The following is a 22,714-nucleotide window of genomic DNA, read 5'->3' as shown; positions in this document are numbered from 1 at the left end:
CGTACCTATGGATATTTGAAAAATAAATTAAGTGATTTGATAATGAAGATGCAAGGCTTTTACCTAGTTTTTTGTTGTTTTCCCTTGGAGGACTTTAAATACTCCAAACAATCCACCTGAAAAAAATAGAGGCAAACATGACTGACTTTGAAAAGATCAAAACCCAAATCAAATTATTTGTTCTCAATATTATCAGAGGTATGGTTTAATTGCAAATAAAAAAAGATAATGATTTATGAGTCCATTTTCCATAGTATTGCTAGTTTCTCTCCTGTCTCTGTGAGCTCAGAATAGTGTAAAATTTGGGGCCTTTATTTTTCTCTATTGAAACTGCAAATAACTAGAAATGGATGTCCTTTTACTGTAATTCACTATTTGGAAAAAATCATATGGTAATGTCCCTATTAACAAAGAAACTATGAGTCAGACCCATATTTTCCTGGCAGAAACCTCATTACCAAAGGTAGAGATAATAGCCAGGAGGAGAGAATGGATCCAGAGTATGGATTCCCCCCTACTGTGTACCCCTGCAAAATCATTCCCCACTTCTCACCTAACTCAGATATCTCCAAAGCCTCTTAACAAGGTGGTAAGGAGGCAATAACTTCTACATAGGCACAGTTCCCCATCCACCAGAGATCTCAAGCTAAGACTCCCTTTGCCTTTAGTTGCCACCACCCTGACCCAGCTGCAAACTGATTGGCATTTCCCCTCAATGCCTTCTGTACCCAGGAAGATTGCCTAAAAATATGCTTTCTTCACTCCTTCACTCCCTCAAGAAATATCTATTGAATATATACCTCCTGCCATGTTATCAGATGTTCATCTAGGTTTCCTGAACTTTACAGTTTACACAATTTGTACGGCTATTTTGGGGGGTTCCCTGGTGGCTCAGAGGGTAAAGAATCCACCTGCAATGCAGGAGACCTGGGTTCGATCCCTGGGTCAGGAAGATCCCCTGGAGGAAAGCATGGCAACCCACTCCAGTATTCTTACCTGCAGAATCCCATGGTCAAAGGAGCCTGGTGGGCTACGTTGCACGGGTTCGCAAAGAGTCAGACGTGACTGAACAACTAACACTTGCACTTACTTGCACTTGCAGGGCTATCTTAAGCAAAAGATGTCAATACAAAAAATACCCAAAAATGTCAATACAAAACTGAGTAATTAAATATTTACTTAGAATTTAGACATCACAACAAATCATAAAATTGTAAAAGCTGAAATAGCACTAACATTACAAAATCCATAAAAATAACATGCTGTTTATGTTAACTGCATGACATATCTACAATTTCCCACTTTTAAAGCTGCATACTCTTTGATCATCTTTTCACATGACAAAGATTTTGTATTGATAATATAAATTTCCATGAAGAAAACAGAAAGATAATTCAATCTTTCCTCTGTCTAACATGCTGGTTCAAATTTTGTTTTTATTATTATTGATAATTTTCAAAAGTTTTGTTCATCAACACAAATCTTCATTATTAATATCATATAACTGTAAATTTATGGTTTTTTAATGAAAATAAGAAAATTCTATCAAGTTTCTCTCATACATGACCTGTAAGATCTGGGAGAATTTTCTACAGATTAGCTTCTAGTTGTGTAGATTTCAGCCTTACTTCTCCTGTATGAATCACATACTTCCAAGTGATCATTCATATCATGGGTTACACATTCAAATCATGATATGACTTCTGAGCCTGCCCTTTTCATGCCATGGTGCCAGGTGAGATGGCACACTGAGTAGTAATGCAAACTATTCCTATGCCTTCTAGGTAGTTATAATTATAATCCCAGGTGACTGCAAACAGCATAAACATATGACATTAACCCCAACTAAAAGTAGCCTCACTTCCACAAAGTTGCAGTCATATAAAATGAGTACGCCCTAGATATCTACTGCTTCAGCATAGTGTCTATAGCTAAAAATACCATATACTGTGTACTAAAATACTTGTTAAGGTAGATCTTATATTAGGTGTTTTTATGGTCATCATCAGCCTCATAAACAAAAAAAGAAAGGAGGAGGGAACTTTTGGAGGTGATGAATATGTGTAAGACACAGATTGTGGTAATGGTTTCATGGGTGTATACTTACCTGTAAACTCATCAAGCTGTACACATTAAATATGGATAGCTTTTTGTGTGTCAGTAAAATCAGACCTCAGTAAAATGGTTTTAAAAAATATATTCCCACTGTAACTCCCCCTTAGCCCAACCCCCATAATACCTGCAGCCTCTCAAATGCCACTCTACAAAAAGGCAGGTATGATGGAGAAGTCGAAACAGAAAGACAGTGTCTTAATTATTTTCAAATTTTGCAAAAATATATGACCATATGAACACATTGCCTTGGGAGGGGACCATGTAAATGATGGGCCTTGATGTTTATTTCTAATTTGCTTTATGGTAAATCTGCTACTACTTATTGTATATATAAAATTTCCTATCTCTGTCCACTGTGGGAGCCTAGCAACATTAACATCTTAGCATCAATGAACATACCTAGTTCCCAGATCTTGGTGCTTTAAATATTATTCTCCAGTAAATGGAGAGAAAGAGCTGATTGTAGACCCAGGAAAAGGAAAAAGACAAGATGAGTCTAGGATATCTTATTATGCCAGAAAGTAAGAAAGTATCCCCAGAATGACAAGGGCGTGTCAAAAGGACATAGGAACTACCCTGAAGTGGTTCTCATTGACAAAATCTGAGATAATTTGAACATCAAAATAATGATCAGACCAGATCAGATCAGATCAGTCACTCAGTTGTGTCCACCTCTTTGCAACTCCATGAATCGCAGCATGCCAGGCCTCCCTGTCCATCACCAACTCCCGGAGTTCACTCGGACTTGCGTCCATCAAGTCAGTGATGCCATCCAGCCATCTCATCCTCTGTCGTCCCCTTCTCCTCTTGCCCCCAATCCCTCTCAGCATCAGAGTCTTTTCCAATGAGTCAACTCTTCGCATGAGGTGGCCAAAGTACTGGAGTTTCAGCTTTAGCATCATTCCTTCCAAAGAAATCCCAGGGCTGATCTCCTTCAGAATGGACTGGTTGGATCTCCTTGCAGTCCAAGGGACTCTCAAGAGTCTTCTCCAACACCACAGTTCAAAAGCATCAATTCTTCAGCGCTCAGCTTTCTTCACAGTCCAACTCTCACATCCATGCATGACCACAGGAAAAACCATAGCGTTGACTAGACGAACCTTTGTTGGCAAAGTAATGTCTCTGCTTTTGAATATGCTATCTAGGTTGGTCATAACTTTCCTTCCAAGGAGTAAGCATCTTTTAATTTCATGGCTGCAATCACCATCTGCAGTGATTTTGGAGCCCCCCAAAATAAAGTCTGACACTGTTTCCACTGTTTCCCCATCTATTTCCCATGAAGTGATGGGACCGGATGCCATGATCTTCGTTTTCTGAATGCTGAGCTTTAAGCCAACTTTTTCACTCTCCACTTTCACTTTCATCAAGAGGTCTTTTAGTTCCTATAGCAACATATAATTGCTTGTAAAATAGAAATTCATATTTTTATACCATATTTTTATAAATAAATAGAGAAGAAAAGAAAGCTGCTCTTTATAGAAGAATGCTAACAATAAAGGGTAGAATTAGAAAATCATCATTGAAATAGAATATTTACATAGTCTCAAAGTATCGCCCCACAAAATATTCATTTATAACAAAGGGAAAATGGTAACTTTTTAGTAAAGAAATCTGATAGATATCACCTTAACAAGTGATTAAAGGTAACATCACTAGTAATAGGACAATTTAATGTACCTCCTGATATGATAAACTGAGAAAAATGTGACATTACTTCTGTTATATTTTTGCCCCAGAATTCATAAGTGGATCTACTCATAAGGAAATATCAGACAGCCCATATTGAGAGACAGTCTACAAAACAAATGAACTGTACTCTAAAAAGGTCTAAGTCATGAAAGACAAGGAAAAACTGAAAAAATGTTCTAGATTGAGCAAAACTAAAAAGATGTGACAGCTAAGTATAACACATAATCTTGGATTGGATCCGGAACCAGAAGAAAAAGTGTATTTTATTTATTAACTAACTGATTGCTATAAAAAAATATTATTGTACCATTGGTGAAATTCAAATGGAGTTTGTGGTACACCTGAAACTAACACAGCTTTGTAAGGCAACTATACTCCAACAAAAACAAAACAAAATCACCAAAAAGACACCCAAAAAACAAATAGAGTCTGTGGGTTAGATGGAAGTATTTTAAAAATGTCCATTTTCTGATTTTGATGGTAGCACTGATTATATATGAAAGCATCTATGTCTTTCTTATGAAATACACACTGAACTATTTGGGAGCAATGGGCATATCATGTTTACAACTTACTTAAGATTAGTTTGGAAAAAAGTAATAAAACATATTTTTTTAAAGAGAGAATGAGGGAGTTCCCTGGCTACCCATGCATGCAATTTCAATCCCTGGTCAGGGGAACTAAGATCCTGCAAGCTCATGGTACAACCAAAAAAATAGTAATAATAATAAATAGAGAATGATAAAATGATATAAATAATTAGGGAATCTAAATAAAAAGTATATGGACCTGTTGGTACTATACTTGCAACTTGAATGTAAGTTTGGAATTATTTCACAATAAAAATTTAAGAAAAAACCAGCTGCATACACATTTCAAAGTATTACATAAAGGAGTGGGATGTCTTCTTAATCAAACTCAGTTCAGTTCAGTCACTCAGTCATGTCCAACTCTTTGCGACCCCATGAATCGCAGCATGCCAGGCCTCCCTGTCCATCACCAACTCCCAAAGTTCACCCAAAGGCATGTCCATCGAGTCAGTCATGCCATCCAACCATCTCATCCTTTGTCCCCTTCTCCTCCTGCCCCCAATCTTTCCCAGCATCAGGGTCTTTTCAAGTGAATCACCTCTTCGTATCAGGTGGCCAAAGTATTGGAGTTTCAGCTTCAACATCAGTCCTTCCAATGAACACCCAAGACTGATCTCCTTTAGGATGGACTGGTTGGATCTCCTTGCCGTCCAAGGGACTCTCAAGAGTCTTCTCCAACACCACAGTTCAAAAGCATCAATTCTTCAGCGCTCAGCTTTCTTCAGAGTCCAACTCTCACATCCATACATGACTATTGGAAAAACCATAGCCTTGACTAGATGAACCTTTGTTGACAAAGTAATGTCTCTGCTTTCCAATATGCTGTCTATATTGGTCATAACTTTCCTTCCAAGGAGAAAGCATCTTTTAATTTCAGGACTACAGTCACCATCTGCAGTGATTTTGGAGCCCAGAAAAATAAAGTCAGCCACTGTTTCCACTGTTTCCCCATCTATTTCCCATGAAGTGATGGGACCGGATGCCATGATCTTAGTTTTCTGATTGTTGAGTTTTAAGCCAACTTTTTCACTCTCCTCTTTCACTTTCATCAAGAGGGCCTTTAGTTCTTCTTCACTTTCTGCATATCTGAGGTTATTGATATTTCTCCTGGCAATCTTGATTCCAGCTTGTGCTTCTTCCAGCCCAGCGTTTCTCATGATGTACTCTGCATATAAGTTAAATGAGCAGGGTAACAATATACAGCCTCGACATACTCCTTTTCCTATTTGGAACCAGTCTGTTGTTCCATGTCCAGTTCTAACTGTTGCTGCCTGACCTACATACAGGTTTGTCAAGAGGCAGGTCAGGTGGTCTGGTATTCCCATCTCTTTCAGAATTTCCCACAGTTTAGTGTGATCCACACAGTCAAAGGCTTTGGCATAGTCAATAAAGCAGAAGTAGATGTTTTTCTGGAACTCTCTTGCTTTTTCCATGATCCATCGGATGTTGGCAATTTGATCTCTGGTTCCTCTGCCTTTTCTAAAACCAGCTTGAACATCTGGAAGTTCACGGTTCACGTACTGCTGAAGCCTGGCTTGGAGAATTTTGAGCATTATTTTACTAGTGTGTGAGATGAGTGCAATTGTGCAGTAGTTTGAGCATTCTTTGGCATTGCCTTTCTTTGGGATTGGAATGAAAACTGACCTTTTCCAGTCCTGTGGCCACTGCTGAGTTTTCCAAATGTGCTGGCATATTGAGTGCAGCACGTTCACAGCATCATCTTTCAGGATTTGAAATAGCTCAACTGGTATTCCATCACCTCCACTAGCTTTGTTCGTAGTGATGCTTCCTAAGGCCCACTTGACTTCACATTCCAGGATGCCTGGCTCTAGGTCAGTGATCACATCATCGTGATTATCTGGGTCATGAAGCTCTTTTTTGTACAGTTCTTCTGTGTATTCTTGCCACCTCTTATTAATATCTTCTGCTTCTGTTAGGTCCATACCATTTCTGTCCTTTATTGTGCCCATCTTTGAGTGAAATGTTCCCTTGGTATCTTTAATTTCCTTGAAGAGATCTCTAGTCTTTCCCATTCTATTGTTTTCCTCTATTTCTTTGCATTGATCGCTGAGGAAGGCTTGCTTATCTCTCCTTGCTACTCTTCGCAACTCTGCATTCAAATGGGTATATGTTTCCTTTTCTCCTTTGCTTTTTGCTTCCCTTCTTATCACAGCTATTTGTAAGGCCTCCTCAGACAGCCATTTTGCTTTTTTGCATTTCTTTTTCTTGGGGATGGTCTTGATTCCTGTCTCCTGTACAATGTCACGAACCTCCACCCCTAGTTCATCAGGCACTCTGTCTATCAGATCTAGTCCCTTAAATCTATTTCTCACTTCCACTGTATAGTCATAAGGGATTTTATTTAGGTCATACCTGAATGGTCTAGTGGTTTTCTCCACTTTCTTCAATTTCAGTCTGAATTTGGCAATTAACTAGTCTACTTTAACACTACTACTACATTTAATTCATTAACTACTTTGAGTCAAAAGAGACGTCAAGGAAAGCCATTCATAACATAAAGGATTTTAACATAATTACAAAGGTCAGTATCAAAATATAGTTGCCCTCTTGACCTATTCTTAATCATACAGAACTTCTCCAACACTTCTGGAGTATAAAGTAAGCTATAAGTGTTTCTGCAAAGTATGTCAATTAGCCCTGAGCTAGAGTTACTGGATTTATTAAGTGAACAATGGAGGTGGGTAAAATGCATTAATAAAAAATTGAGAATCTGATTGTAACAGTACATGCGTGCTAAGTCAGTTCAGTTGTGTCCAATATTTTCAACCCAAAGTAAATGGTTACTCTGTCTGTGGGATTCTCCAGGCAAGAATACTGGAGTGAATTGCCATACCCTCCTCCAAGGGATCTTCCCGAGCCTGGAATCAAACCTGGGTCTCTTTGGCATTAACTTTCAATGTTCCTTGACAAAGTGTTAAAAATGAAGTCAAGGGATCTGTTAAAGACATAAATACACAAAAACTGATCTAAAAAAGATGGCCGACAAGTCTCAAGTATCTAGGAGAAAAGCGCTACAAAATATTATCATTACATTTATTAATAATTTTCTCAAGAACATAATTGTATTACCTCTGCAGTGTGGCCACATGGAGTAGGGCAAGAAGAACAAGAACATTCTCTTAAGGGACTTCTCTCGTGGTTATAGAATCAAAAACCTAAGATGGGACAGCAGTTTGGGACCTTATATCAACTCTCAGTATGTGTATCCTGTAAGGATATTGAGGATACAGGGGCTGGGAAGTTCCCATTTAAGAGATTAGGGCCTTTACAAGACCTTGATTTGACCAAAACTGGTTAGTGGCAGTTAGGGTTTTAAACACAGTCCTTCCCAATCCTGGCCTAGCCTTCTTTCTATGGCTACTCTGCCTTTCTGATGCAAATAAATTATTTTTACAAATCAAAGGTTTCCTTTAGAAACCTATGACACTTGCGAAAAAATTTTAACCCCACGCCAAGTATAGAAGCTGGCATGAGTACTAAGCAGTGACAGTTAACATGAGCACTGTTATTAGGGAAAGTGTTTAGGCCACTTCTTTCCTACCTCACTGAATGTTTACTCCCGAAATCTCAATAAAACAAAACTAAACGGAACCACCACCCATTTCCGGGATTCAAATGGGAAGGACTAGTATCAATGAGCAACATCAACAGAAACCCTGAGATCCTCTTTGAACACATCACTCATCCGAGCCATGGTACAAGGAAAATCAGAGTCTTTTGTATAGGAGAGAAATCTCTGTGAGAAATATGCAGAGGAATCATTTCATTTCTTTGCATCTGCCCTCCTGGTGGGAGGTATCAGGCCTTGGGTAGCCCAAGAAGCTATAGGAAGCATATTACAGAGAGTTTAATTTATTCAAAGAAAATCAGAATCAACTAATCAGAAGGAAGGGGAAAATGCATTAATTAAACAGCTTTACTCATGCAGAAAAGCTGCCAGCATGAGCATTTCAAATTACCTGGGCACACCTAATGCATTTGCATTTGCTCGGGAGAAATGCGTTCTGCCCCACAAAGCCACGAACATTTCATAATTCCATTTGAGCGAATAACAAAAGGGAATTGACAGCTAAGAACCACCTTCCACACTTGGGGGCTATAGCCTTTTCCTAGGAATTTTTAGCTCATGCAGAAATTCTCTTCTTGACTAGATGTGGAGAGAGGAAGTTTAACGTCTTCTGTAAAGTAAAAGGCTAAAAAAGAACCCCCCCTCCTCTCCACCCTCCCAACAAAGGAGGCGGGGCCTTTACTGGCAGGAGGCTAACAGCATTCCTTTGTTAGATATTAACATAAAATAAGGCAGTAGAAATGGATGTCCATCAACAGAATTAGAAGGAACTAAGTAAGTTTTAAGAACAAAAGGTTTACTTCTTTAAATAACAGGAGTTGAGAAACAGCTGGGAATGCAGTTTCTTTCCCAGAGTAAAAAAGAAAAAAAAAAACTATAAAGGGGTTCAATGTAATTGTGTTGCAATATAATTTTATTATTTCAGATTGAATGTGTATAATCATTCTAATGAAAATAACCCTATAGGCAATACTCAAACATATATATTTGTATGCTTTATCTTTCCTTTTTTTTCAGTTCAGCTTATTTGTCAAACAGTACAATATTTTATTTTCGTATTTACTCCTGAGAAAGCTTTTCAATGTAACATTTAAGCATGCGATATTAACCAATGAGATCTACCTTTAAATTCTTTCAAAGATGTAGTACGTTCTCTGTTGCTTTACTTTTTTACATCACAGTTTTCCATTTCATTTTGCATAAGAAAATATGCTAGAGTTATTGGTAGGGTTTATTACTCTGGATTTTTACAGAAGAGAAAAATAGAAATCACCATTAGAAAAGTTCTTACAATTTTCCTTTCTACTTCAGAAAGGAAAGTGTTAATCTGAAATCCAAAAGCTCTACTAAAACGTGAGAAATACCCAACTTTGGTCTATTTCATGCATAATGCATACAGGTTCATACTAGGAAAAAAAAAAAGAACAACTTGTATTTGTTGTCAAGAGCCTATGAAGAAAAATTAGAATGGTAGATGGATAGGTAGAGATTTATTTCCCTGAAGTATATAATTTGTCATATAGTTCTTACTAAAATATTCTGTAGTTTTGCCTAAAATGCCTTATCTGTATGAATTGGGATCAAGCGTGTAACCAGATTGATTGTCTCAGCTTTGCCTGTAAAAATACAATTTAAAAATTATCAAGGCTGAACTGTCAATACATATGCTGGACATTTCCTCTGGATCAAAAAGACTAATACAAGTTAGGCAGAAAGTAGGTATATGTTGCCGAGGCCTATGAAAAACCCCCATCTAGATTAGGGATGTTTTTGGAAACCCAACTGTTACATTTTTACGAAGTCTGATCCCATTTTATGAAGCTCTTTTGTGCATCTTCACTCTGCTAACTAAAATCAACTGCTTTTGTGGAGTATCTTTCCATGAATTCCTTTCAATGCAGTCACCATTTGTGGTAGATAACATACAATGATTTCAAATGCTAAAGGGCTTAAAGTCAGTGGCCCCTTAAATCGCAAACACCTTGAAGGACACTGCTGACTCTGTAGCCTAGGTTTCAATGCGTTTTAGGACTTTCATCTGGAAAACAAGCTTGAGCAATTAAATATACTAGGGTATAAATATACTGGTGAGACGGGTGTGTGATATATGAATGAAAGCTCGAAAATTCAGTTTTAAATATCCTGATAAAAGAAACTACAAAGACATGTCATTGATCTAATTAATACTTGTTTGCACATTCCTTAGAGCGGTGCTTGAAGTATAATAGGATTTCTACAGGCCAAAACAACAAAAGGTGTAAACTGCCTTTTCAATTGCAAACTTTGTTCATTTATTCCATTGGTAAAAGTATGCAAATCTTCAGTCATTTTTTTGTTAACTGACACCAAGTCTTTCTCACTAAACTTTTTTTCAAAAAGACAAGGGTAAAGTTCAGAGTAAAGTCAAGCTTTTCCCCCTGAAAAAAAAGGCAGTTTAAAGAAATTTCACTAAATCATCCCTGTCAATTAGAACCTGCCATTTAAATTCATTCTAGTGCTTAAGGTATTTTAATACCCCCGTAGATATGTATAATTCAGGAAGATTGATATGGGTATTCCAGAATCTGAACAGTATTTTCTATAAATGTTTGTGATACAATAGAAAATCAAAATGACAGCAACATCTTTTGTGAGCTTGCCCAAACCAAATATCCATATACGTTGATTTAATTTCCTAGTAATTATTTCCCTAAGAATATAATGGGAGAATTAAGATATTTCACTCACTGTTGTAATTATTTCTAAAGGACAAGTTCAGTGCTCAGTCGCTCAGTCGTGTTCAACTCTTTGCAACCACATAGACCATAGCCCATCAGGCTCCTCTGTCCATGGGCTTTCCCAGGCAAGAATACTGGAGTGGGTCGCCATGCCCTCCTCCAGAGCATCTTCCCGACCCAGGGATCGAACCAGCATCTCCTGCACTGGCAGGTGTATTCTTTACCACTGAGCCACCTGGGAAGCCCCTAAAGGACAAAGTAAAAGCTAAATAGGAGGTGTTGAGTAAAATTTGAACAAGTGGCCAAACAGTCAACATAAAGAAGAAAGAATGAGGATTCAGTAGGCAAGATAAATGAAGGAAATGCAAAAGTAGGAAAGACAGAAGAGGAGGAGAAAATGTTATTTGTAACCATAAATCTGGTCATTTCTCTCAAGTATTTCAAATGATTATTTCAAGAAAAAAAATCTGATTTTATTAGTGTTGAATTCAAATCCCAATTTACATACACAAGTCATCTTAAAATGTACTACAGATGTCCAAAAAGTCAACGTTAATAACAAATTTAACTAGTTTTTACCCACGTAGACTGTACCAAATTCTATAGGTTATTAATGTGAATTCTTCCTCTTACCTGCACTCTAGGGTTTTATCTATAATTACCTCTAAGCCCCAAGTTGCATTACTTTAGTTAACTCAGAAGTTAATTTGTCTGTCCCAGATTGGAGACTAAGCAGACAAGACAATGTCAGGTGGAAGGAGTTTTCCTATAGCCTCTTAAGCTAACTCCTTGGGGGTCTGTGAATTAAACTGCTGCTGCTGCTGCTAAGTTGCTTCAGTCGTGTCCGACTCTGTGCAACCCCATAGATGGCAGCCCACCAGGCTCCCCTGTGCCTGGGATTCTCCAGGCAAGAACACTGGATTGGGTTGCCATTTCCTTCTCCAATGCGTGAAAGTTAAAAGTGAAAGTGAAGTCGCTCAGTCGTGTCCGACTCTTAGCGACCCCATGGACTGCAGCCTACCAGGCTCCTCCATCCATGGGATTTTCCAGGCAAGAGTACTAGAGTGGGGTGCCATTGCCTTCTCCGGTGAATTAAACTAAGAAAAGGCAAATTAACAAGAGAAATGGCATACAATTTTTACTAATATTTTACATGTATGGAGTTCACAGAGAAGAAATGAGACTCAAAGAAGTGGCTGGACACTGGGAATTATACACCATTTGAACAGAGGAAAGGGGAAGTTGGACTTCAAGGAACGATAAATTGTGAAGTGCCTTAAGTGGCCACTGTAGGTCCTTGAACAGGTATCTGAGATTGGTCTTTGGGGAGCAGAATCTTTCTGTGGCCTACAGGATGGCCTGGAGGGAAAACCATACTAGCTGCCAGCACAGGTGCGAGTCTAGGAGGGAGGTGACGCAGTTCTGGGCTAAGGCCATAGCTGTGGGGATGGGAAAGAAGGATATAATTTTGGACAGCCCCAGCTCCTTCTGGTGGAGAAGGCAATGGCAAACCACTCCAGTACTCTCACCTGGAAAATCCCATGGATGGAGGAGCCTGGTAGGCTGCAGTCCATGGGATTGCTAAGAGTCGGACATGACTGAGTGACTTCCCTTTCACTTTTCACTTTCATACATTGGAGAAGGAAATGGCAACCCACTCCAGTGGTCTTGCCTGGAGAATCCCAGGGACGGGGGAGCCTGGTGGGCTGCCATCTCTGGGGTCGAGTAGAGTCGGACATGACTGAAGTGACGTAGCAGCAGCTGCTCCTTCTGGAGCCTGTTCTCTTTATGAAAAGGGAAGAATGACCCCGAAGGTGATCCAGATATCACCAGGGCTGCCATTCCCACCAGAGGCTGGGGAACAGGGCCAGTTCCTCCTAGGTTTCAAAGGGTTGGGCCACCTCTCCAGACTGGCAGGGCAGAGTCACCCTCCCCAAGTACCTCAGTGGCAAGGTCCCTGCAGGGACCTTCAGTAGGGCAGTGTTCTGTTGAGCCATGTGGTGACATGGCCACCCCAGTGGTCTTAGAGGGCAGAGCGTTAGACTAAAGGAAATAATTCACAAATGTTAAAGTCTCATAGAATTTCCCTTACAAGGTTTGGGACTTGCTTGGGAACTAGCATCCCTTTCTTCCTTCCTTTTGGAATGTGAATGTCTATCTGTGCCTGTCCCATCACTGTATTTTAGAAGCGTGTAACTTGTTTTATTTCACAGGTTCATAACTGGAGAAGAATTTTGTCTCTGGATGAATCTTACCAGAAGATTATTTAGGTGAGATTTTGGACTTTTGATATTAGGGTTTATGCTGGAATGAGTTAAAGTTCTGGGGACTATTGAGATGAAATGAATATATTTTACATGTAGGAAGGACATGAATTTGGGAGGGGGGGGACAGAATGGTTTGGGCTACATGTTTGTGCCCCCTGCCATGAAATTCATGTTTAAGCCTTAGCTCCCAATTTGATGATATTTAGAAGTGGGTCGCTTGGTAGGTAATTAGATTTAGACTAGGTCCTGAGAGTCAGACCCTTTTAAGAAGAGGAAGAGAGAAATCTCACTCCAGGAACACCCACCAAGGCAATTTGAGGCCCTCATCAGATGCCAAATCTGCCAGCACCTTGATCTTAGACTTCCCAGCCTCCAGAGCCATGAGAAATAAACTTCTGTTGTTTAAGCCACCCAGTTCAGTCCAGTTGCTCAGTTGTGTCCGACTTTTGCATCCCCACAGACTGCAGCACTCCAGGCTTCCCTGTCCATCACCAACTCCCGGAGCTTGTTCAAACTCACGTCCATCGAGTCGGTGATGCCATCCAACCGTTTCATCCTCTGTCGTCCCCTTCTCCTCCTGCCTTCAATCTTGCCCAGCATCAGGGTTTTTTTCCAATGAGTCAGTTCTTTGCATCAGGTGGCCAAAGCATTGGAGTTTCAGCCTCAGCATCAGTCCTTCCAATGACTATTCAGGACTGATTTCCTTTAGGATTGACTGGTTGGATCTCCTTGAAGTCCAAGGGACTCTCAAGAGTCTTCTCCAACACCACAGTTCAAAAGCCACCCAGTCTATGGTATTTTGTTATAGCAGCCCAAGCAGAGTAAGATACTACCTAAATTATGAACTCCTTGAAGATAGACACCATGTTATACCTTTCTCTGTACTCCCATGGATGCCAGAAGAATGCTGGACACAGAGATGCCCTCAAAATGTCTTGACTGATAGAATAGTTGTAACACACAATACCCTCTGTAAATTAATTTTATGACCTAAATCTATTTTCAACACTGCTCCAAAACCTAAAACACTCTCATAGTTGATACTATGACTAGGCACAATATTTTAATTGTTCTCACAAATGTTTGTTGGCCTAATGTAAAAAAAACAAAATGGAAGCTTACATATGATTGTATACTTGTCGTCAGGCTGTGGACGTTGCTCCACTCCTTAGTAGTTTCGTAATTTGAGGCAAGTCATTTAAACTCTTAGACTTGGTTTTCTCATCTACAAAGTAAGGCTTATCATGCCTTACCTATGTCACATTATTCTTGTGGGGATCAGATAAGGTAGTATGCTGCTGCTACTGCTGCCAAGTTGCTTCAGTCGTGTCTGACTCTGTGCGACCCCAGAGACAGCAGCCCACCAGGCTCCCCCGTCCCTGGGATTCTCCAGGCAAGAACATTGGAGTGGGTTGCCATTTCCTTCTCCAATGCATGAAAGTAAAAAGTCAAAGTGAAGTTGCTCAGTCGTGTCCGACTCTTAGTGACCTCATGGACTGCAGCCTACCAGGCTCCTCCATCCATGGGATTTTCCAGGCAAGAGTACTGGAGTGGGGTGCCATTGCCTTCTAATGCATAAAAGCATTAGACTTTTGTAATCACAGAGCCCTAGGTTTGAATACAGGCTCTGCCACTTAGTAGGTATATTGAAAATTGAAGTCACTCAGTCATGTCCGACCCTCTGCAACCCCATGGACTGTAGCCTACAGGGCTCCTCTGTCCATTGGATTTTCCAGGCAAGGGTACTAGAGTGGGTTGCCATTTCCTTCTCCAGGGGATCTTCCTGACCCAGGGATCAAACCCAGGTCTCCTGCACTGCAGACAGACACTTTATCATCTGAGCCACCTGGGAAGACCTAGTAGGTATATTACTCTTATCAAGTTACTTAGCTTTTTTATATCTGTTTCCTCATTTGCAAATAATGGCACAATGATGTCTAAATCTTAGTGTTGGACTTCCCTGGTGGCTCACTGGTAAAGAATCCACCATGCCCATGCAGAGCCCATGCTCTGCAACAAGAGAAGTCACCACAGTGAGAAGCCCATGCACCAGACCTAGAGAGTACCCCCACTCGCTGCAACTAGAGAAAGCCTGCATGCAGCAACAAAGACCTAGCACAGCCAAAATAGATAAATATCAGTGTTATACCAACTTAAAGTATGAGGTATTAGAGACTTGAGGTATGCGAGGAGCTTATTGCCAGAGATACTGATGTCACGCAGTAGGTGATGGGTATTGTGAATGTGATTATTATTCAGTATTAATATTCACAAAATTATTTGATATGGAAGCATATGACTATTCTGAGCACACTGGATCACTGACTTATTTCTATTACATTCAAAAGACATCTTCTATATTAAAACATACAAGAATTTATAAGACTGGAACAGTGATCAGAAATGAACTCCATCTTTATACATAAAACCTATGATTGTTATTTTTAAAGATAATTTCTGTTTTACTTGGAACTTTGAGAATCCAATAAAATAGCTCTTCTGGGTTGCTTATACATCTTTTAACTTTAAAGAAAGTGTTTAATTCCAAGAAAGAATATAATTTAAAGGAAAAAATTAAACTCTGTATTTGTAGTCTGGGAAGGATCGGTTATATGACTCTAACTCATCAAGTCATAGAAGCATGGAATGTATTAGTTGGAAGGGCTATTAGGGATGATCAGCCAAACTCCTCATTTTACAGATGGAAAAATTGTGGCACAGAAAGGACAAACAGCATGAAGTTACTCAGTTTGTCAAAAGTACCCCTGGTTCTAGTCAGAACCTCCATCTCCTGATTATTAAGACTGTCTTTTTCTTAGTAATCTACTTGTACTGCAAAAGATACAATTTTTTTTTCTTCAAGACTGTAAATAAGGGAAGAGATTTAGAAAAAAATTATTTGAATGTGTAACTTGATCTTTAACATATTGAGAAAATCCCAATTCTTTAGCCATATCCCATTTGCTCAAGAGCAGTCAGTCAATGGAGAAAATTCACAGGAAGGAAAGAAACTGGTATCAATGCGTACTATTTGCAACTGAATTATTCCTCCTACATCTTTCTCATCTGAATTATGTAACCTGATGTGCAAGCTTTGTCAGAAACTTATCCCAAATCATTTATATCAGCTGTCAAATCTACATGAGAGTGATGAGTCAAATGTCTTTAGAGGATTATAGATAAACTGTTCTAGTATGGAGGCAGCCTCCAGTTTTCTCATCATTATATCAGAAATATCAGCCACATACCTATATTTATATTATTTAGTCCATTCAATTAACATTCTTTCACTGGAATGCAAGCTGCCTGAGAGCAGAGGTTTTTGTCCATTTTGTTTGCTGCTGCATTGCCTAGAACAATGGCTAGCTTTTAGGAAGAGAAAAGCAGGTGGTATTTTCTGAGTCCCAGTTTTTATATTTAGATTTCCTTCTTATTATGACTTAATTCAATATTGAAAGGAGGCCATAATGTAATTGTTGCATAAAAGCTAGCAGGGTATCCAGGATGGTACTATATACTAGAGATTTTCTCTTCTCATGAACTTCTTGATTCCTCATAGTAGTTATAGAGATCTTTGCAGAACTTTCTTAAGACTTACTACTTTTACAACCCTTTAACGGAAACTCTAATCAGTTAGGAAGTGGGTCTAGAACCTGACTGTCTATAAACTCACACTTTTCTCCATAAATATTTTATCTGTCTCTTTAAAGAGTAAAACTGGTAATTAGAAAAAATGTCTAATCGTTTCTTTTATATAGCACGTTATTATGTCAAGCAATGAATCCTAAATGAATTCTAAATGAAGTCAAATGAATTCTAAACATGAAGCAATGAATGTTTAGTCAAACTATGAGAAACTCACAGAATGCAAATATTATTTATAAATAAGGATTTTAGCTCTTTTTCTTCTGGCACCTGATATACTAACATGACCAATCTCATAGAACCCTAACATATTTAAACTAGAAGCATAGGGTAGAACAAAGGGAAGATTACTAAATAAGACAGCACAGTACTTAGGATGAGGACTGGAAGAGAGAGCTGGGAGGGTATGGAGAGATGGGAGGAGCAGCCTTGCAAGTGGTTCATAAATAATGGACTGCATGCCATCTAACAACATATAAGAATACAGGAAACTAACACATTTTGGTATTGTTTAGAAATGGGATGAAATTTTCAGACGTTTCAAATGAGCAATTTCACCCTCACATTTGTGCTCTGGGGACTGCCTGGGCTTCTCTTTTGTCTCTTCCTGTTGCCTTGACTGGTGATCAGCAATGCATGATCAGCCAAGTGGCATCAGCTCTAATGCTATCATCATATGCCAGCCAGAGGGGGTGTGAAAAGGGAAATGGGATTTGCCACTGCAAATGCCATCTCGATTAATAAATATCTGAGACCACACCAGGACAGAACAAAATCTCTTTTTCCTTTCTGCATACACCTTGCCTTTTGGGTTGTATTACTTGTATAATAAACCCTTTCTTAGAGCCTGTTGTGTTTCCAGGCAGCTGACAAGCAGATCAAGCCCCCCCAAAAAAGGGTCATGTTAATCACTGTTTCAAACAGCGATCTAAAAATGCATTCTAACATGCCTTTGCAAAGGTATAATTCAAATGATTACCTCATGTGTTCCAAAGGGGAATCGGGTGGTGTCTTGTTTCCATAGCACTCAATTTCACAACATTTTGCAAAACTGCTCTGTGTGATGTCTTCCTTCAAGAGTAGCAATATCACAGCCATAACTTTCTAAATTTGGGTCTGCAGTAATGACAGACTTTGAATGAATGCCTTCCTATGGTATGAGAAAGAAGCAGAAGTTCAAAAAATTAGACTTTTCCCTGCTTTAAACTCTAAGCTATACTAAGGTAATTTATCTTCCTTTAGATCTATATGAAATACCTGGACTTTGGATTAGAAGGTCAGAATTCACTCTACTTTCTGAACTTGGCTGCTGTTTGACTATTTTTACTATGATCGCTTTTATAATCAGAAAAAAATATATATTACATATTTTGAGAACATATATTACCTATTACTTTTTCTTGTTACAGAATCTTTACTGAAAGAGGTGAAAGTGAGAGTGAAGAGACGTGGGTTCAAATCCAGAGTCTGCCTATAACTAGCTTTTTGACCTTTGACTTGTTTATTAAGCTCTCCAAACCCAAATTTCCTGATCTGCTAATAAAAAGTCTCTAAGGACTTTTCCAGCTTAAAAAAAGGTAGTAAATAACTGCTGTACAAAAAAGAGGGAATTTGTGCCCTAGATGTTAAGTTTCCAGATGTACACTAACCTGAAATTTAAAGATATTTTATATTGTGTGTTTGTTTGTTATTTAGGAATTTTTTAATTGTGGGTTTTTCTTTTTTCATTTATTTCAAAAGCATCACACTGAAGGGATGGGGAATAATGGAGCTGACTTAAGCAAAAAACAAAAAAAAAACATTTTAAACATCATAATTCCTTCTTCAGTTTCACAAGATCAATAATTGAGTTGTCAAGAAGAATTTTTTCTACTCTTTTTACCTTGGTCTGTCTAAAATGGTAAAATTAAAGTGAATACCATTGAAATCAATGATTTCTGCTCAGAAATTATCATGTGAATTTTTTTCCTCATCAGAGTATTTTCTAACACTTTCTCATTAGAAAATGTACATGTAAGAAAAAGTTCAACTAAATAAGAAGCAGAGCATTACGAGTTTTAAAAATTGTATAGTAAAACTCCATTCTGCTAAATCTATCTCGTGTGTTCTATATGTTCCACATAGCTGTTCACCTCTAGCTCTCTGTCTAATGTCTAGTAACTATGGGCAGAAGACCTAACCAGGTATTGATTAGAGCCAAGAAGTTCTACAAAAGTTCCCAAATACCATCTAAATACCATCTAATAGAAAAAAATATGTCTATATTGCACAACAGGCAAAATGTGTCTGGTCTCTATGATTTTTATTCTTGAACATATAAATAGCAGCAGTTACTAAAACCAACTGAAACTTACCATCTAGGAAATTGTGCTCTTTTAAGTTTTGATATGATAAAATGTGTCAGACTATAAAAGAGCAAAGTCTGGAGTGTATGTACTAGAGATGTTTGACTGTGCAAGATTCATTGAGTCCTAGAAGAAAGGGATGCCTCTCACACAAGTCTTAAACACGAACCAATCCAATTACTTTGTTTGATTGAAAGTCTGGTTCATTTGTGTCTAACATTTGACTTGGAGTGCCGACAGTTTTGATGAAATCATTTCTTCTTTGATAAAGTTTTATTATTTTGCTTTTGGATTTAATCATAGTAATTCTTTTCCAAGATGCTTACCACTAACTGGTTAGACGTGGGCAATCTTACTCTTAGCTGTTTATATTTACATAATATTGCTTCTTGTTGTTGTCATTCAGTTGCTCAGTCATGTCCAACTCTTTGTGACCCCACGGACTGCAGCATGCCAGGCTTCCCTGTCCTTCACTGTTTCCTGAAGTTGGCTCAAACTCATGTCCATTGAGTCAGTGATGCCATCCAACCATCTCATCCTCTGTCACCCCCTTCTCATGTCCTCAATCTTTCCCGGCATCAGGGTCTTTTCCAATGAATTGGCTCTCTGCATCAGGTGGCCAAAGTATTGGAGCTTCAGCTTCAGCATCAGCCCTTCCAATAAATATTCAGGGTTGATTTCCTTTAGGATTGACTGGTTTGATTTCCTTGCTGTCCAAGGGACTCTCAAGAGTCTTCTCCACTACCACAGTTCAAAAGTATTGATTCTTTGGTGCTCAGCCTTCTTTATGATCCAACTCACATCCATACATGACTACTGGTAAAACCATCACTTTGCCTATACTGATCTTTGTCGGCAAAGTGATGTCTCTGCTTTTTAATATGCTGTCTAGGGTTGTCATCGCTTTTCGTCCAATGAGCAAGTGTTTTTTAATTTCATGACTGCAGTCATCATCTGCAGTGATTTTGGAGCCCAAGAAAATGGTCTGTCACTATTTCCATTTTTTCCCCATCTATTTGCCCTAAAGTGATGGGACCAGATGCCGTGATCTTAGTTTTTTGAAAGTTGAGTTTTAAGCCAGCTAACTGGTATTTAGTCCCCCTGTTCCTCACATCAAGTAGAATCAAACTAGAACCTAGAGTCTTGAGCTAGTTTTTAAGGTTTTGACTGAGGGTATAACAGTGAAGAAAACAGACATCTTCCCTCCAGGTAAAGAAATAATACATGCAAAAGTCCTGTGACTGAGCAAAATCTCACACTACAGACTCGCATGACACATTTTGTTGTAGTACTTGTCACAATTGAAGCTTTACATTTAGGTGTGCGATTAATTAATGTGTATATCTCAGTAGAATGTCATTCAAGGTCTTTAATCATATCTTAAGAATTTTGGTCTTTATCCTAAAGATAATGAGAACCAATCCACTGAAGGGCTTTAAGTGTATTGTTGAGAAGGAGGTGATACGATTGGATAAACCCTTCAGAAAAGTCACTCTAACTTCCATGTGGGAAATAGAATGGAAAATGGTCTAGGAGTGGCTCAGGAAAATACAAGAAAGTGACTACTGTGACTCTCTCACTTAAGGTCAATTCATTTTTGACAATGGTACCAAGATAATTCAGTGGGGAAAGAATAGTCCTTTTGGAAAATGGGTCTGGGACAAACCAGACATCTGCATGCAAAAGCATAAGTTTGGATTCCTACTTAATATCACATATCAACATTAACTCAAAATAGACGTTAATTTTAAGAGCTAAAACTCTAACATGCTTCAAAGAAAACGTAGATATCAACTTTCATGACCATGAGCTAGTCAAGAGTTTCTTAGCTATGACACCAAAAGCACAGGCAGTCAAAGAAAAAATAGATAAACTGGAGAGCATCAAAATTATAAAGATTTATGCTTTGATGGACACTATAAAGTGAAAAGATGATCCCCAGAATGGGACAAAAATATTTGCAAATCACACATCTGGTAAAATATGTGTATCCAGAATATGTAAAGAGCTCTTATAACTCAATCATAAAAGGATCAAAGACCTAGTGTTCTAAATGAGAAGAGGAACCATTTAGATATTTCTTTAAAAAATAAATACATACAAATGGCCAATAAGCACATGACTATATAATTAGTCATTCAGGAAATACAAATCAAAATCAATGAGTACTATTTCACATCCACTTGGATGGCTTGAATCAAAAAGTCCACTCCTGGGTATGTACCCCCAAAAATGAAAACACTAATTCAAAAAGATATATGTATCCCAATGTTCACGGCAGCATTATTTTTTCCAAGATATGGAACAACCTAAGTGCCCATCAACAGATGAGTGGATAAAGAAGACATGGCGTACTACCAGCCATAAAAAAGAATGAAATTGTGTCATTTGCAGCAACACGGATGGACCTGTAGGGTATTATGCTAAGTGAGACAAGTCAGACAGAGAAAGACAGATACTATATGATATCCCTTATAGTAGAATCTAAAAAGTACAACAAACTAGTGAATATAACAAAAACGGAAGCAGACTCGGGTATAGAGAACAAACTAGCAGCTACCAGTAGGGAGAGGAAAAGGGGGAAGGGTAACAGAGAGATAGGAAATTAAGAGGTACAACCTATTAGGCATAAAATAAGCTACAAAGACATATTGTACAACACATGGAATATACTCAGTATTTTATAATAACTATAAATGGTGTATAACCTTTAAAATTGTGGATCACTATATAGTACATCTATAACTTATAATTGGTACATCAACTGTACTTTAATTTTTTTTAAATGTCAGAGAACAAGTGTTGGCAAGGATGTGGAGAAACTGAAACCATACATATACTGCTCTTAGGAATGCAAAATCACGCAGTTGGTTTAGAAGAGTCTGGCAGTTTCTCAAAAAAGTTGAACATTAAATTACCATATGACCCAGCAATCCCACTCCTAGGTATATACTGAAGATACAATGAAAACATGGGCTCACACAAAAATCAGTACACAAACCTTCATAGCAGCACTATTCATAATAGCCAAGAAGTGAAAACAAGTCAATTATCCATCAACTGATAAACAAAATGTGATATATTCATACAAGGGAATATTATTCAGCCATTGAAGGAAGGAAGTACTAATACATTTACAACATGAATGAAACTTGAAATATTATGCTAAGTGAAAGAAGCCAGTCATGAGAGACTACACACTGTATGAACTCATTTAAATGAAATGTCCAGAATAGGCAAATCTATAGAAAAAGAAAATAGATTAATGGTTACCTAGGGCTGACCATGGGGTGGTTACAAAGGAATGGGGAGTGAGTACAAAAGGTTATGGGGTTCTTATAAAGTTGATGAAAATGTTCTAAAATTAAACAGTGGTGATGGTTGCACATTGTTTAAATATACAAAAAACCATTGAATTGTGTATTTTAAATTGGTAGATTTTATGGTATATGAATTAGATCTCAACAAAACTGTTACCAAAAAATATCTACCTCAGTGGTCTGTTGTTGCTATTCAGTAGCCCAGTCATGTCTGACTCTTTGCAACCCATGGACAGCAGCATGCCAGGCCTCTCTGTCCCTCACCATCTCCCGAAGTTTGCCCAAGTTCATGTCCTTTGCATCAGTGATGCCATAAAGCCATCTCATCCTTTTAGTCAAGAATGGTTTGACTAAATATGTTATTAACGGAGATGAAGATAAGTGGATTAATTTGAGAGATATTTCGGAGGTAAAAATCAATAGGACATACTGATGAA

Source organism: Bos javanicus, chromosome X (genome assembly GCF_032452875.1).
Source record: "Bos javanicus breed banteng chromosome X, ARS-OSU_banteng_1.0, whole genome shotgun sequence".
Lineage (NCBI taxonomy): Eukaryota > Metazoa > Chordata > Mammalia > Artiodactyla > Bovidae > Bos > Bos javanicus.
Note: the sequence above shows the minus strand (reverse complement) of the source record.